The sequence below is a fragment of the Pezoporus occidentalis genome, unplaced genomic scaffold (genome assembly GCF_034315485.1).
Source record: "Pezoporus occidentalis ecotype Australia unplaced genomic scaffold, CSIRO_AGI_Poc_V1 ctg10, whole genome shotgun sequence".
Taxonomy (NCBI): domain Eukaryota; kingdom Metazoa; phylum Chordata; class Aves; order Psittaciformes; family Psittacidae; genus Pezoporus; species Pezoporus occidentalis.
Genome location: NW_026912779.1, coordinates 2,204,328 through 2,210,910, shown reverse-complemented (window position 1 = coordinate 2,210,910; position 6,583 = coordinate 2,204,328). Strand labels below are relative to the sequence as shown.

General features: G+C 39.9%; 1 long non-coding RNA gene across 3 annotated transcripts; it reads right to left on the bottom strand.

Annotated features, from left to right (window-relative positions):
• Positions 1–240: 240 nt before the first annotated feature.
• Positions 241–3,729, bottom strand: LOC134158153 (uncharacterized). 3 transcript variants are annotated; one of them, XR_009962620.1, is made up of 2 exons: positions 3,670–3,729; positions 241–1,584 (listed from the first exon to the last, which is right to left on the bottom strand). It is a non-coding gene; the product is annotated as an uncharacterized LOC134158153 (long non-coding RNA). The 3 variants fall into 3 exon arrangements; XR_009962619.1 differs by having other exon boundaries at positions 3,666–3,720; XR_009962615.1 differs by lacking the exon at positions 3,670–3,729 and adding an exon at positions 2,434–3,025.
• Between the last annotated feature and the right edge of the window lie 2,854 nt (positions 3,730–6,583).

The window sequence follows — 6,583 nt, the reverse complement described above, 5'->3', positions numbered from 1 at the left end:
GCACAGACCCCAAATTCACATCCACACTCCCAAGTGAGCAGTGTCCAAAAGGATGTCAATCAGGCAAATGCCTCCTCACATGACAGCAAGGGACAGCTCATGTTTCTCCCTAACAGAAAGAGGAAAGCAGTAACGGAAAGACATCAAGCCTTAAGGTGTAATTCCTTTAAAATTTGTGAAGGATTTAAGGCAATAGTGAGTGTAGCCCCACTGGTTTGTGGGTTACCACACAGGAAAATCCCAGACTATGACAGGTTTTTACTTTTTCAACGCATAAAATACATATGTATTTCATTTTACATGCATTTTCTTTGCACTGCATGCTGGACCAGACAGCTATTTGCCCATCAAACAGGGATCTCTGTTTCAGAAACCACCTTCCCAAAAGGATGCCCACCCTCAGTCTGCCACTGCCATTTGCTCAGTTTTCAGCCCTGGGCAAATAATTCAGGGTCTCAGGTTGTTTCAGAGCTATTTGTATCCTTGATATTTATCATCATTCCTATCATAATCAGTTAAAATTATACCTTTGGCTCTTCACAGCCAACAAAGTTCTGCATGGCTTCACAGGTTTGTACAGAGAGGAGCCCTGAGCTGTGCTCAGGCCTTGGTTGGAACACTGGGGGAGAAGTTGCCAGAGTTCAAATCATTTTAACTTGGGCACACAAGAACTAAATCAAAAGCAAACCAGCACACACATCTGGAAGCTCTGTGCATTGCACATGGCGTTCAGTTGCATTTCTTTCTAAATCAACTGAAGATACAGGTCACAAAAGTCATTTGTCATGTTAGAAGTGGTGCTAATTCAGTTTTGAGAACAGGTGTCTAAAAATCATCCCTATCAGGCAGTGCTTTTGCATTTATGTTAAACTCTGGCTGTTTTGTTAAGAATACAGCGCTGAATGCTCAGAGGTCATGTAAATGCCTGAAAAAAGCTTAAAATCACACCTCTAGGTCCTCCTTTTTAAACCAGTGGCTCTTCATCCACTCTTCACTCTGACTGCCCAAAGGGGACACCACTGTCCCTTGTAAACGTTGTAGAATTCACCATTTGTGCAGATTTCCCCCTTCATTTCAAATAAAAGAATTGTTTTCTGTGCCACTCATTCATCCCTGCAAGTGAAAAACTATCCATGTTTCATTTGATCTCACTGAAGAGCCAAGCTGGGGGGTTGTGTGAAGGATTAGAGAGCGGTGTGATAATATGCAATGAAAAAACAAACTTATTTTCTAGGGTTCCACAAATATTCAGTCTATTTTCTGAAGTTTCCAAGCAAGCTGTGGAGGAGTTGTGTGGGCAGAAGCTGCACTCTGCAGGAATCACCACAAAACAGCCCTAGCACCGCTTGGACTGCACCAGAAGCGAATCCCTTGGTCAGCTCACCAGTGCCACCCTACGGCAGAAGATTAAATAGAGAGAGATGCACGAAATAACCCATTTTAGGGTCTTTTTCTGGGCAGGGAGCTCGCTGCAGATGTGCCCAGGGTAGTATCAATTTCTTCACCATGGAAAGCAACGATGAGACCCCTCCAAGGGTCTTCCAAAAAGACTCCAGCAAAGGCACGTAGCACAAGGGACAGTCTCTGGGATGAAAATGGGAATCTTCACAGGCTCTGGAGGAAACATATTGTAACCCAGAGAACTGTTTAAAACCAGTAACTCTCACTGGAGATGCTCATCCCTCTGATTTTCTCCCGAAGCCAAAGATGAGTAAGCAACACATCCAAAGATAAGAGAAACTTTGTTGTCAGATGAGGTAACTTCTAAAGCCTTTTACTGAGCTTTGCAGGGCACTTCTCAGCCAGGAGCTGGGAAAACAAGAGAAAGGGAATTCTAAACATGAACAATAGTGCTGCCTGAGACCTCCAGGACCATCACTGCACTGCTCTGAGAGATGCTCTTCCTGCTTGCAGGCTTTTCTTTATTAAAAGACTCTTTCCCTCTATATTGTTCCTCCACCCTCACCAGCTGCTGCCTCAGCTAAAGGCACTCTCCCACACTCATTTACACCTGGTAGTACTCGCCCAGCTTTCAAAAGTTACTCCAGTTATAACTCTCCCCCCACTTTATGACATTCCTCCTATTTCCAACCCAAATGCCCTCATTTATGACAACATAACAAATTAAAAGTGTTTCAGGTCCATCTACTCATGCCTTTCCTCTGTCCATGAGCATCTTTCAGCACAAGCCTTAGCCCCAGCTCAATACCTACCCCCAAAGCATATTTACCACTTCAAAAGAGGTATTTACTTCAAAGATACTATATAAATACTTAAAAGAAATATTATCAGATTCTCAAATGCTACACCAAATAGGCCTACACATTTAGTAAGTAAACACACATGTATACAAATACACAAGTAGTAAGTAAATACACACATACTTACAAACAGGGCACCCATATGGTACCACTGCCTGTCCCAAACACTGACCTCAAATATTCTTGTTTCCAGGGAGTTGGGCAAAGAGAAAGCAGTTCAACAAAAAAGTAGCATGAAATATGAGGGTAACTTCTTGGAGAGACTTTGTTACAGAGAATAGTTTTCCTTTAAGCAGGGGATGGAAATACTCATTAATACAATCTCACAGCATGTGTGAATAATGATTTCAGAGGAACATGGACTTAAGGCATCAGATCAATGAACAGGGGTGGTTTACCAAACCAAAAAAAGACCCAAATCCAGGGCTTCCAGAAGCTGCTACAGCTCCACTTCAATACCTGGCCAAGGACATTAATGTTCCTGGAAAGAAGAACTACAAACCATGTCCTTCCTTCCAAGTAGTATAGAGGGGTTTCCATCAGCATATATAACAACTGCTATTAGAAACAGACACCCCCCATCATCCCACAGAACTGCTCCTGCCAGCTCACATTAACACATTTTAGTCAAAGCCTGTGCACAGTAAAGCCCCTGCACCTGCATTTACAAGCTTTCACTACAAACCCTCAGTTTTAAGACTGCTCCCACTCAATGCATCTGCTGAGGCTGTTTCTAACCTGCCAGGAGGCTGCAAAAGACCCAACTTCCCAGTTGTTGTCTTTTTCTCCTCACAGAAAGTGTATCTTAAAGCTGACATCCCATACACCAGCAGGACACCTTGGTTTAAAAGTTTGCTAAATATCAAACCAGTTGATCCTCAACTTAATACAAAAGATAAGACAAAGATAGCCCAGACAGACATGAAGAAGTCTCTCTTGTCTGTTTGTCTGTGTCGCTTTCTACCACAACTAGGGGGGAAGCAAGTGCTTTCCTCAACTCTTCCACTAGTTTCAGATTTCTCAGTAGTAACAGTCATGACTCAAATGTCTTGAAAGCTTCTTACTCAACAGAAACATTAAAGAGTGTGTCTACTGCAAGTGTGTATATTGGGTATAGTAGATAGGATGTAAACACATAAGCTGTATATATGCACACTCCTAACTACTTTTCTTAAAGAAAAAAAGAATGTCCTCTGACAATTGTTCAATCCTCTACCTTAGCTGCACTTTATACAGTGCAAAAAATATAACTTACTTCTGAAATCACAGCACTGGTCTAGGATTTTCATCTGTAACTGGTTTTCACAGATTCAAGCACCCACTTTAGAAAATCCTTGGTTGTAGACATCTACAGCTTAGTCAAAAGACCAGCAATGCTTAGGATGATTACAGGTTCAAATTTACCTACATCCTCTGCTTGAATTGATGCTCCATTCCCATAAGTAAAGCACACACTGTGCTGCTACATCACACCTCCTTCCTGCTCAGGAACACAGCAGCATGGAACTCCCAACTACCAAAAGAAGAAAGCACCTTCGGTGCTGTCCTAAAATAAGATGAGACACAGGTGCCCCACAAAGATAACGCAAGCCAAGAGTCAGATGACTGTGGCTGGGTAGTTTACTTGATACAATCAACCTACCTTCTTAATTTTACTCTGAAACCATTTAAATCAAAGATTTCACCTGCCACAGAAGCTTTGATTACTCCTCAAATTAGTTTTCTGAAGAAAACAGTAAGATTTAATCAAGTAATCACTGCAGCTAATGCAAGTTTAATGAAATTCTAGCAGCATCTGAAAGCTATCACAAGAGATACAGCAGGGAATTCAGGTAGAGCTAAACATGACAAGAACAGGGGGAGAAGAACAACTGAAAGAGAAAAGAAGTTTCTTTAAAATCATGCTATTCCAATGTATGTTCTTAAGGCTTCTTTAGAAAATTAGAATGAGAGAGATATATCCTACTGGAACAAGTTTACTAGTTCAAAATGTTACTGGCTCAGGCATCGCATGTGAACAGGCACCTGGGCTATTTAATGCTGGCCCTTGTCACATCCCTAATTATTCTTCAGAGCTTGTAATGAAATCAGTAGCTTGATATATCCTACCTGTGTGTGGTGCTATGGCTGGGGTACTACTGGAAGCTTTGTTGGAGCAGTAACAGACACTATTTCTTTCCAGCATTGTCCTTGTCTGCAACAATAACAAAAAGAGGAATATTATTATTAAGAGGGTTTATTTTATTTTAAGGTAAGTGCTATCTTTATCATTCCCTATGAGTTGCTTTCATAGAGCCAGATTTGTGTAATGGGTTCCACTTAAACATTAAATACAACAAATAAAATAGTAAGTGCATGTAATTTCCCATCAAAACCATTTAAGGAGCACAATTTAAGTTTATGTTCTATTTTATACTATAAGATTAAGCCCAGGAGAAATTAGGACAATGAGAAGGCACCCAGTGGACGAGTGTATGCCAAATGGTAGCTGCTTCTTGCCACAGAATTTGACTAAATGGATCATAACTAACTTCCACACAACTTGGGAAAGTTTAATATAAACAAGTTTGCTGCTGCTATCACATAAGTTGCACCAGCATGCTTGGCGAGCTGGAGAGGATGGGGCACAGACGTACAGGCTAAAAGTGAGCTGCTTAAGCCCATGATGGTTACAGAACATGTACACTTCAGGATTCTCATTTTGGTGAGTGTGGGAAAAGCTATCTAATAATTTTGGTTTAAGTCAAGAGCTCTATTTTCAATGCTTATGGCTGTTTGTGAACTGTTTAACTCTTCTCATGCATGTTTGAATGGAAAAAATAACAAGGTTGATCATCACTTTTAAAAGCATCATCTGAAGAACATTTTGTTATGTTTATTCTGGACATTTTTACAACCATACATAATCTCAGCTATAGAATTCAGTCTTTGGTACGAGTCATGTGGATGAATAGCTTTTTTTGAAGCTGAAGCATATATTTTGCATGGCTGCTTCTCAAGAGTTTAAAAGTTATGGCATTTCTCTAAGAACTCGGAACAACATCAGAATAGTTATGATTGTGTAGTATCACTGGTGACAGAGCCAGGAGGACAACACGCCTCAGTTTCTTTTACCTGGACAAAATGTCACGTATTTATAGTAATGCAGAAGTGTTGTGTGCTAGTTACTGTTGACAGCAGAAGTGTTCAAGCAAAACACTTTTCATGCTAATTCTGTGCGGCTTTGCCCTTTGTGGTGAATGCACAGTGCCTGTTAGAAAGATCTTCACTTATATATCACTTTTAAGTCATCCCCATGTATTTCTCTACACCTTTGTTTCGATTCTTTCTAACTTCTGCAACCTCAAGATACATATATAGCTTTGCATTCTCCATGAACTGCTGCCCTGCTGTCTCTTCTTTGCTTGTCATTTATATCATGCAATTCTCTGCTTTAAGTATGTTGGCTTTCCCATTGAATTTAGGCTTTAAAAGCTCCCACTGACCACCTCTGTGCTTAACAGAAGACACCACTTGTGTTGCTCAGGTCTCTTGTATTATATGAATGCTTCCAATCACTCCTTTACCACTTCTAGAAAATCAAATACATTTTAATGTATTTGAACAGTATAGAGCTTTGAAAAGTTACTTGCCATGAGCTAGAGAACAACAATTTTAATAAGTAATAATGACAAAAATCTTTCCAAGCAATCCTCTGTTTGTCAGCAGCAAAGCAAATGTGAATTCAGACATACACACAGTGAACATGCTTGCTCTGCCACCTAAAATATTTTTGTCCCAAACAAAACTGCACCAATGACTTCTAATCTGGCTAAAGCTAACAGCCCTTTGACCAGGCCAAATCCTAAGTTTCTGGATCACTCATTTCTCTCTTCTGTGTTTTGCCAAAAAATAAGAACCACATTGGCACAGAAGTAAAATGATTACTTGGACAGTGCTCCCAGCTAATGATGTGTTTTCTATACATGCAACTTTAATAGAAAAATACAGTTAACAGATTGCTATACAAGTAATATAAAAATAGCATTAGAAACAAACTAGTAATAAATGGCATCAATTTTATATTAAATATCCCCCAAATTTAAACTGTTAACTCCAGATGACAGATGAATTTAGGATGAAGTGTCACAGTTTGTATTCATTTAATCCTACATGGCTCTCACTGTTGGAGTGATCAAGTCTCCACTATCGTGTTACTGTTCAGTTATGCTCCCAGACATAAATAACAATAATTACTAATATTTTTTGCATTGTGCAACTAAGAAATAATGTCTGAGAAACAATTATTGTAAGGAAAAAGCACTCTCCTGTAAGTGTAACCT